Raw genomic sequence first — 10,823 nt, 5'->3', positions numbered from 1 at the left:
AGGATATTTGTGGCTTAACTATCCTATTATGGCCAATAAAGTTACTCCATAGCTACTGTAAAGTGATCTACTATTCTTTTAAGCACAGACTTTACTTTTGAAATCATGTGATGGTAGGAGTAAAAGTTGGAGGAAATAAGAATATTTAACCCTCAAGGAGTCTTTGAGTAAGAAGAAATCTCTGAGTATTAGAAGCTTGGCATGTGAAAGAATTATTTGTTTTGTGTAATTCCAAGAAGGACTTGATCAGTGAGTGGAAGATATAGGGAAGAAAATAAAAGGAGACCTTGGTTTTTTTTTATTTGTTTGTTTTGGGTTTTTTGTTTTGTTTTCACAAGTAGAACTATGTAAGATGCAATGTTGCCCAAAAATGTTATTGGTGTGTGGTAGTAGATGGAGCGCCTGATTTGAAATTAGGAAGACCTATATTGAAATCCTTCTTGAGACACTTAGTGACACAGTGATCCTAAGTAAGCCATTTAATCTCTGCCTCAGTTTCTTCATCTGTAGAATAGCTGGCATTTATATAGCACTTTTAAGGTTTCCTTATTGGCAAAATGAGAAAGTTGAATTAAGTCCTTTTCAAGATTTAAACTACTACTATATAGAGTCTTTTATTTTTATAACTATCCCTCAAAGAACCTTACCCCAGAATCTTTTTTGGCACAGCCCTTTGTTTAAATTTTGTCAGTCACTACTGAATAGAATAAACAGTCCAACTGGATTGTCAACTTCAAAAATACTGAAACTTGATAGTACAAGTTATTTCCAGGCCCCACAGTGGGTGGCATAAAAGGCACAATCAGCAAAGCTCATCATTAAACCTTTATCTAAGCTTAGGGATAGAAGAAAAGAATTGCAGTTTAAGCTAAAGTAAAAAAAAATTTTTGAATAAAAGAGAAAAATACCAAAACTCTCCATCTTCTTTGTTGTTATAAAGCCTGGTCCTCTCTGATTCTTTGATCTTTTGCCATTCCGAGGAGCTGTGTGTGTGTGAGAGAGAGAGAGCAAAATAAAGAGAAAGAAAGCAGAAAATGAATCCTATGAGAATCATCTTAACAAGAAAAACAATGGTTAATTATAGCTAACATTTATGTAGCACATTGAAAATTTCAAAACAGGTAATATATGTTAGTTCATTTGAATCTTGTAATAATTCTAGGAGATAGGCTATTATTATATCTATTTTATAGATAAGGAAATTGAGGCTGAGAAAAGTTAAATGACTTTTTCAGGATTATACAGATAGCAAGTGACTGGTTTTTCATTTTCCCTCAGCATTTCATAGGGAACAGAGTATTATCTTTGTTTAATAGATGAGAAAAATCAGCCACAGAAAGATGAGTTGTCTCGCCTGAGATGAATTGTCTTGGCATGTTCCAAATTTGACAGACGACAAGCAACTTTAGTATCTGTAGCAAGAAGTTTTACTCTTGCTCCTTTCCCATTTCCCATTCCTATTCAATTAACCATGAAATTGAAAAAGCTAAAATAATAACCTCCTTTACTAATTGCACAAAAAAATTATTGTCAATTTATCAAACAATTCTAGAAAGCCATTTGAAATTGTGGGGGGAGCAGAGGGTAGGACGTAGTACAAAAACTGTGACATAGCAACTCTACTATTGCATATGTTTTCTATGTAAATCAAAACAGAAAAAAAAACATTTCTAGATTAAGAGAGTTGTAGGAAGGTGTTTTTTTTTTTGGGGGGGGAGGAAAGAAGGGAGAGTAGGAGAGAGAGAGTAGGAGAGTGAGGGAGAGAGAGAAATGAAGCCCAGAAATAAAGTGGGCAGTGATTTATTGGGGGATTTTCATGAATGCATGCTGAGTAGAATAAACAAAACTGGAAGACCAATGCTCATGGTGACTGTGCCAATATGACTTGAGAGATAGTTTTAGTCAGATGAATTTCAATGATCTGAAATGATTCTGGAAAAAAGATGAAGAAAATCATTTCCTCCCAATAGTGAGGTGGGGCCTATGGGAATAGAGAATCCTGTGTTGTCAGAAAGGTGAATTTAGTTTTTAGTGTTAATGACTTTTGTAGTGTATGGTTAGAATTCCAACCCTGAGTCCATTTGTTAAAAACACTTTTTGTCCAGGACATAATTATGAGCCATGCATCTGTTTTATAACTTAAATCCCAAGAGCAGAATTAACAAAAATTTGGTTTTTTTGTTTAATATGGCTCATCATAGTCTGAGCTTTTTCCAAGGACCAATGGAGCTAATATAAATAGCTCATGATGGGGTGAGGGAGGAAGAGAATAGACGAGGAGATAGATAGAGACAGAGACAGAGACAGAAGACAGAGAGAATATAGTCCTATATCCCACTGCTTGACCTTTTCAGTTTTTTAACATAATTTTTTATTTTCAATTCACAGAACAAAGATGTATTTCTATAACATAGTACAATTTTTAAAAATGCTTGCATATGAAATTGCCCATCTACCATGTACAATATTGCCACCAAATGAAAAACAATATTATCATGCAAATTTTTTTCTTTCCCTCCCTTTGCCCCTAGAGATGGCTACCATTAGATACAAATAGGTGCATACACACATACACATACAAACACATTATTCTATACATCTATTTATCAGTTCTTTCTTTAGATGCAAATTGTTTGAGCTGAATCACATATGACTCTTTAGTTTTGACCTTTCCTTGAAGTTTTAGTGTTAAGGATACTGCTATTACAAAACAATTCTAGCTGTTGCCCCTACTACTGCCATCAAAGAATACCAATGTAGCCCTGCTTTCTCCTTCTCTTCTAGAATTCTTTCTTTCCTTCTTTCTTTCTTTCTTTCTTTCTTTCTTTCTTTCTTTTTTCTTTCTTTCTTTCTTTCTTTCTTTCTTTCTTTCTTTCTTTTCTTTCTTTCTTTCTTTCTTTCTTTCTTTCTTTCTTTCTTTCTTTCTTTCTTTCTTTCTTTCTTTCTTTCTTTCTTTCTTTCTTTCTTTCTTTCTTTCTTTCTTTCTTTCTACCCTTGGATTCTGTCTTAAAGCCATGGAACATTCCTTAGTCACAAGAGATAAGTGATCCCTTTATACCCTCTCCATGGGTTCAGATTATTCCTTCTTCCCCTTTCCCCTGGAGGCATTATAATTACAATGGACACTTGGGATATTGGAAAATAATTATAGTATATATCAATATATCAAATGATATATAGTATATATCAATATATCAAACAAAAAGCATCAATTGGGGGAACCAGCTTTTAAAAGAAAAAAATCCTTTAAAAGAAAATTGGATTAGATAGTGAATAGAGAAACTCATTTAGGTATAGATTTGATTATGTGGTCATCCAGGTTCATTCTAACCAAAAGATCTGTGATTCTCTTGACTACTTTTTTCTCTACTATGTTTCCCATGCTTGATGACACTGATATTGTGATTCCCTCAAACCTAAAGCAGAGGAGTCAGAGGCTAGGGTCACTGAATATTAAAATGTAGGGTACTGGCCCCATTTTACACACAGAAAATTATTTGAGTGATGATCACTCAGAAAGTTGAAGGAAGGGGAGCCAAATCTAGTTTCCTGACTGTGCTTTGTATGCCTTCTTCAGAACTGTGTATGTTATTCCTCTAGTGATAAGCCTTGTATACCCGTGAGTTCTGCTCCCTCTATCCAGGTTTACTCTGGTCAATAAGCCTTCCAATAAAAGTTAAATGAAATATACAAATATGCATCGGGGTCTAATTAAGTTCATTCCCTGCATAAGTCTGGCTTTGCTCCTGGCTACCCATTGAGTCATTTCTGCACTGGGGGAAATAATCATCTCTTGATTTTTCTGCAACATGCTGAGGCAATCAGATGCTTGATTTTAAACTAGAAATATATAAACACTAATTGCATTTTTCAACAAGAAAAAATATAGGGTAAATCAATAAAGGCATTGATTTAAGTAAGCTTACCTCCAAATGGGTGCAACTGTGATGTCAATTATGGTTGAGATTAAAGCACCTAAAACCTCTGCCTATCCTGTTATTTCTCTTAAAATTGAAAGGAAATATAGTACCTGAACACAAACAAAAACTTAAAGGCTCCTAGGTTGTCCTGCAATTTCTCCCTTAAAACACTATGTAAATGTTATTAGTCATTGTAATTATAATTATAATTATTAGTGCTGTCCAATAAAAGGAGAGATAGTACTAGAACCTATCTAACCTGCAGGTCAAGCAAATGATTCTTTCTAAGAATTACATTTCCTCACATTATATTAGCCCTGTTTATTCCATCTCTTTCCCCTCCCCAATTCTTAAATTTTTAAAAGAGGTCAGTATAATGAAAATTACAATAATACCTAAATTAACACAAACACAATGTTTTATCACTCAAATATACTTTATAGAAATAGAAAACAGAAGAAATTCATTTATCTTTAGGAATAAAAGAATAAAGATCTGAAGGAGACAAAGTAAGAATAAACATAATTTAGCCTTGTTGGGTCTCAAATAATACATTAAAGCAGTAATTATCAAAACAGTTTGAAATTGGTTAAAAAATAGAAAAAGTGATAATAGAAACAGACTAGGTAATCAAGACCCCAAAGCAATCAAAGAATATTCTCAAAGACAGAAATTAATGGATCAAGGATACTGTTCATAGGATCAGAGTCAATAAAAACTTAAGAAAAAACTAGAGAGGAGTTTGGCATAAAGAAAAGCTTGGGCAATCAACTACTATCACAAAGTGAATTTAAGTCCACAAGTGGGGATTCCCCATTTTTCTACATAAGGAAGAACTTTCTAATAATAACAGTTGTAGGAAAATAGAATGGAAAATCTCATAGGGTAGAGGATTTCTTGAAACTGATGGTTCTTGAGTAAAGTGTAGGATGTTGTAGGGAATATTCATTTATTGGCTATTTAATTTTCTTCTGGGTCTTAAGATTTTATGATGCTATCATCTTTACCTCCTTAGAACTACTGTAGCAAGTTGTATGTCCTTTTTTTATTGCACTTTAATAATTTTTGTAGTCACCTCCTATAGTATAAGTTCTTTGATGATAAGGACTGTGATAGTCATCTGGATCCTCAGAATCTAATATACCCCATCATATAATTAATGTTTCTTTACGGTTGAGTTATAGGGAGAACCAGTGAGGAAACACTCACCCAAAAGGTTTTGGCACTAGACTACTAATGAAGGAGAACAATTTAAATGGGAGATGGATATGAGTTTTACTTAGGAAAACTTGTTAGTTAGGAAAAAGAAGTGCAATATATATTATAGGATCACAGAATTTTAAGATCAAAAGGAACTTCAGAATTTATATAGTCTAATCTGTACCTGGAAAAGAGCCCTTCCACAATATAGTCAAGGGACCACCGGCCCTTTGGTTGAAGATCTCCAAAGAGGAAGAAACTATTACACCCCAAGAAATCCAATTCTACTGTTGGATAGCTCTAAAAATTAGGAAGGCTACCCACCCAACATCAGGGCTAACTGCTTCTTTGGAACTTCTTACACGTGGAACTAAACTTATTGCTCTTCCTCATGATAGCTCTTAAAATATTTAAAGATAGTTAACATCCTTTTTTCCCCTCTGCATCCTCAATCTTCTGAAGCATAAAGAAGGGACTTAAGAATAATTCAATCCAACTATTTTATGGATAAGGAAACTGAGATCCAGAGAAATTAGGCATTGTGTATAATATTCATAGTTGGATGCTCATAGAGTATGAACTTGAGAATTCTGGCCATCTTTCACTCATCTCTGGAGATGTTAAACCTTATCAAAGTCTTTCCTAAAATATGGTTCTCAGAAGTGAGGTACCAGACCTTTTTTTCAAAATTCAAAACACTTCCTATGGAATTCTGATATGTTTCACTCAGAAGATGGAGCTTTTTATTGCCTTTCCTATGGGGCCATATTTTCATGCAAAAGAAATAGATAAAGGGACACATACAGAGAGGGAAGGAGGAGGAGGAGGAGGAGGAGGAGGAGAGAAAGTGAGAGAGAGAAGCCTAGAAGGAAAAGAGAGGAAAAAAGTAAAGGAGGATAGATAGAAAAGAGAAGAGAGAAAACAGTGAAAATGGAAAAAAGACAGAAAACGACAGGAGATTAGATAGAAGAAAAAGAGAAAAAACCTGAGAGGGAGCATATCCATCCTCATACTCATACATGAAGCTATAGTAAGAGGGGTGTATGTAACCTTGGACATACTTGATGAGAAAATTTGAATGGGTAATCATGGTGCAGAGAAATATCATGAGTTTTAGAAGGAAAGTATTCCTAAAACATCATGGTTTTACTCCCAATGGTAGAAGCAAGGTATTTTTTTAAAAAAATTCTCATACTTATCACTCCAAGATCCTTTCCATTCTCTTTTACCCCAAGGATTCCACAAACGAATGAGTTTTTCTTGGTCAGAATCCAAACTAACCTATGAAAAAAGAACAAAGAAGAAAAATAGGAATAGTTAGTAGAAAGATGGGGATTACACCTTCAAGGATTAATTTAACTTCATTTGGCTGCAATCCAATTTTTTTTTTAGTAAAATGAAGCAAAATTTATTATTATTATTAGATTTTATTATTATTATAATTAATATAGTATATAATATAATAAATAATATATGATTATATATTTTGTTATTATAATATATTACATATAATGTATAATCACAATATAATATATATCTTTCTTATGATTGTGAGTTTAAATGAATTAAAGTGTAATCATTCTATCATTGTACATTGCCATAATATGTTATCATCCTTACTGTCTTGTGATTTTACAAGAAAAGACAGTGATCTACCAAGGAGGACTTGAAGAGGTGATTCACTGAGGAAAGGGGGGGATGATCTTACACCAGGGAGACTGGAGAAACACCACTCCTGGATAGTGGGGAAGGGTGGGAGAGATCATTCAAATCTTTAGAGAGTAGGAAGGAAGACAATAATAGAGAAAAATCTGAAAAAAAAAAAAAAAAAAAAAAAAAACAAAACAAAACAAGATGAAGCCATCCCAGTTGAAGAGTCTGAGGATTCAGAGAAGCACTAATGGTTCTTGTTAGGCCAAATGGTTGTTATTAGAAGGATAGTCTTGAGAAACTGGAGGCAAATTCTGAAACCAGAGAATAGGAATGGCAAATTCAAGGAATTTACTTGGGCACAATCTAAAGGATTCTACTCAGTCAGAATATCCAAGGGAACACTTTTCATTTGGAGTCCAGATGAAAAAGACCTCTATGGAGACAAAGAGAGTTGAAATAAACAACTCTGCTTTATAGTTGGAGGGGAAGATGACTGAACAAACAAGGAGGTTGTCAGTTCCAAAATGATTTGCTGAAACACAGTGGAATGCGGACTCATGCTTTTTGCTGAAATCAAGTAAATTGAATCACATGGATCTGTGTACGTATGACTTACCTAATCTCTATATAGATATTACTAGGGGATTTCTTCACACTGTAGTATAATATTTTGTACTTGTTTGGCAACAAATGCTGTATTGAAGTTAGCAAGGAGTTTTAAGGGAAGAAAAAGGAAAATGCTGCTAATCCCAAGTCCATCATATTCTTTAGAGAAGAAATTTACCAAAAGTAGCAATGGAAGTTAAATAGATAAGTCTTCTATTTGGTGGTTGCCTCATAGTGGTTTCTTCAAATTCCTTCAAAGTCAGTGACTATATATAGCCCAAAGAATAGAAGTAGTATTAAACTTTTGCTTACATATAGTAAGCAATCATACTATCATTTATTGACCATCAGAAAAAGTCCCCTATCTCCAAACATCTCTGTCTACCTGCCATATTAATTGAAATTCCTTCATTAGAGAGTCATTCTGATGAATTAAAATATGTTTTCCTTCCTGAAATCATCACTTATGATCACATTTACATATATATAATATGTAATATGTAAGTAAATACACAATTAGTTTTTAAAAACTATATGTGAATTAATTAAATGGTCTCTGTGTGTTTAAAGCTTGGTGCTACAGGAATAATAGTTGGGCCAAATTTTCGAGATCATCTATCCTAACTCCCTTATTTTATAGGTGAGGAATGTGGAATATGGGGGGTGATAAAGAAACTGAAAAGAGATTTGGGGAGGCTGCTTGAGAAAAACTTTGCTCATTTCACAATTTTCTTTCTAATTGACTTGGGAAAAAATTGTAGGTGTTTTGTTTGATATGATAGGTCCTTACTTCCACTGCCTAGGAACTACTTGTCCTGCTATCTGAGGATCATTGGTGTAGTTGGTCAAAGATCCAGGCCCCAATTTTTTTCTTTTCTCTGGTCAGTAAAATGATAGAGAGGCTCTCTGTGACTGGAGCACTTTCCTATATTGACTCTAACCCAAATTTCATGTCCTTGTTTTATTTTCTCATAATTTCTCTGGAAACACTTCGGTGACTCAGATATGAGGGTCCAAGTGCTATTATCTTTTTTGGAGAAAAAATGTGTTGTAATAAGTTTTGGAAATTTTTCTCTTTTTCTTTTGTTTGTAATTTTCTCACTTTCATTCCTGAATGCTTTTAAGATGATTTAGTTTAGAATAGATTTCTTTATGTAAAGGTGTCACTAACTTAATCAATCAATCACCCACCCCCTTCTACCTGGGCCCCACTTAAAGGGACAAATAATCATTATCTAACCCTGATGCTCATTTAGGTGAAAATGCCTCTATTCAGTCAATCAATAAAAGTTATTAAATGAATGAATCATAACTTCTAGGAATCAGATTGACTTGCAAATGAGAGTGGGAACAGGGATAGTAGTAATAGTGCTTTAACTTCATTTAGATTGGCTTTACTTGTCACTGAATTTCTCTGAATTATGAGACAATACTGTTTAGAATCATCTATCATCCTTCTTTGCAAAGCATTGTTTATATTTTATGTATATGTATATGTATATATGTTTATGTGTATGTGTATATATACATACATGCATGCATACACACATGTGTGTTCACATACATACACACACATACTATATTTACATAACCCAGTATTGTCTTTGGCAGCCATCCCTCTCCATTTGATAAGTGAAGGGGAGGAAGAAATGTAACAAGCATTTAATAAGTGCCCACCATGTGCCAGGCACTTTAGAAATATCTCATTTGATTTATCAAATGTTTTTTGACTAAAGCACTTTTAGTATTCTTTAAATCTCCTTGTGGCAATTTTACATTGGCTAAACTTCTGAATGAAATAATTATATTTGGTATTGATATCACATACCTTTACATTTCTGTTTAACATTACCTGCATATAAGGAAAATATACAGTTCTTAAAAATTATAACTTGGAACTCATGATTTTATATATACTCTTTAAAATTTTTATTTTGTCAAGCTTTCTGTTGTGATATTCTCTGGTAGGGAGAGTTGTATTGCTATCCAAAGTCTATGATTAATTAGCTCAGTTAGCTAAAGCCTGTAATTTATTGCTTCCAGACCGTGAATAGCATCCTGAAACATGCAAGTGAACTTTTTTCTATGACTATGTGATGCCTCCTTTACAGATAACTAGAAAAAGTCATTTATCTTCTCCAAATTTTAGTTTCTTTATTTATAAAACGAAAGGCTTGGATTAGATGGTTTCAAAAGTGATATAGTATAGATGACTTATAGCAATCCACTATCATAGCTAGAGAAATTACTTGTGATGAGTTAGAGAATCATAGATTTAGAACTGGAAGGGATTTCATCTCATTTAATGCATTAATTTTACAGAGAATAAAACTGAGATCCACAGTAGGGAAATTAATTTGTCAAAATGGGCAGATTATATGCATCTTCTATTTTATTTTAATTTTTGTTGAGGCAATTGGAGTTAAGTGACTTGCCCAGAGTCACACAGCTAGGAAGTTTTAAGTGTCTGAAGTCACATTTGAACTCAGGTCCTCCTAACTTCAGGGTTGGTGCTCTATCCATTGCACCACCTAGCTGCCCCCTCTATTTTATTTTTTAATTTGGTGGGCAGGGCCAGGGATGGAAGATATTTGACCTCTTAAAACAACTCTGGTAGAATTTTTGATTTCCTTCAAAGCTCAGTTCAAAAAACTTCTCATATCAGCTGTTTGTCCATTCTGTCCTCCCCCACCTGCCCCCAGAAATTATTTGCATTTAGTTTTTAATATGTTGCTTATGCTGTGTATACATCTTCTCCATTATAAAGGAAGCTTTTTGAAGGCAAATATTTTTTTCACTTTTGTCTTTGTCGCTCCAGTGTTCGGCAGTGTCTGAGTGAGGTAGAGTGATATGCTTGTTTATTTATAGTTAATTGTTTAATAAGTATAAGAGATACTGGCTATCAGGAATATGAAGAAATTGAAACCTAGTAAATTTAAATACTCACACAAGAAGGACACTGAGGAAAAACAAGGCAGAGGTGGTATTTGAATCCTGGTGTTCTTCTTCCAGAATCTTATAATAAACTTTTTACTGAACCTGTCTTCTACTGTCATCCAGGACAGTGGTGAGGACCACTCCCCCACCTCAAACCTTGCTTACTTCAACTACCAAAAGGAGAAGAGAGGGCTCTTACCTCTGCACTTCCAGTCACTGAATAGGCGTGACCATTCACTAGTCCTAAGCGTTCCACCTTGTTTGAATTCTTCAAGAGAAAAAAAAAAGTGAGACAGTGTTTAGTTTTAGAACTGATTTGTTATACAGTAACACAAACACGTTGCATATACAGAATATCTCAAATGTCTAGTAGCATTTAAGCATTTGCATCTATACTGGCAGTATGATTTCCATTGATTAGCAACAGAACTAAAAGAAACTATGTATGTTCCTGTTTTTTTTTTTTTTAACTATATAACCTCAATTGAATGATAAAATAGACATCTC

General features: G+C 33.8%; 1 long non-coding RNA gene across 1 annotated transcript; it reads right to left on the bottom strand.

Moving 5' to 3' along the window:
* Positions 1 to 782: 782 nt before the first annotated feature.
* LOC127552439 (uncharacterized) lies at positions 783 to 10,587 on the bottom strand. The gene is made up of 3 exons (XR_007951385.1): positions 10,516 to 10,587; positions 6,316 to 6,401; positions 783 to 983 (listed from the first exon to the last, which is right to left on the bottom strand). It is a non-coding gene; the product is annotated as an uncharacterized LOC127552439 (long non-coding RNA).
* Between the last annotated feature and the right edge of the window lie 236 nt (positions 10,588 to 10,823).

Source organism: Antechinus flavipes, chromosome 2, assembly GCF_016432865.1.
Source record: "Antechinus flavipes isolate AdamAnt ecotype Samford, QLD, Australia chromosome 2, AdamAnt_v2, whole genome shotgun sequence".
NCBI classification, from domain to species: Eukaryota; Metazoa; Chordata; class Mammalia; order Dasyuromorphia; family Dasyuridae; genus Antechinus; species Antechinus flavipes.
The sequence above is the reverse complement of the archived record's forward strand: the minus strand, read 5'-3'. Positions and strand labels throughout refer to the sequence as shown.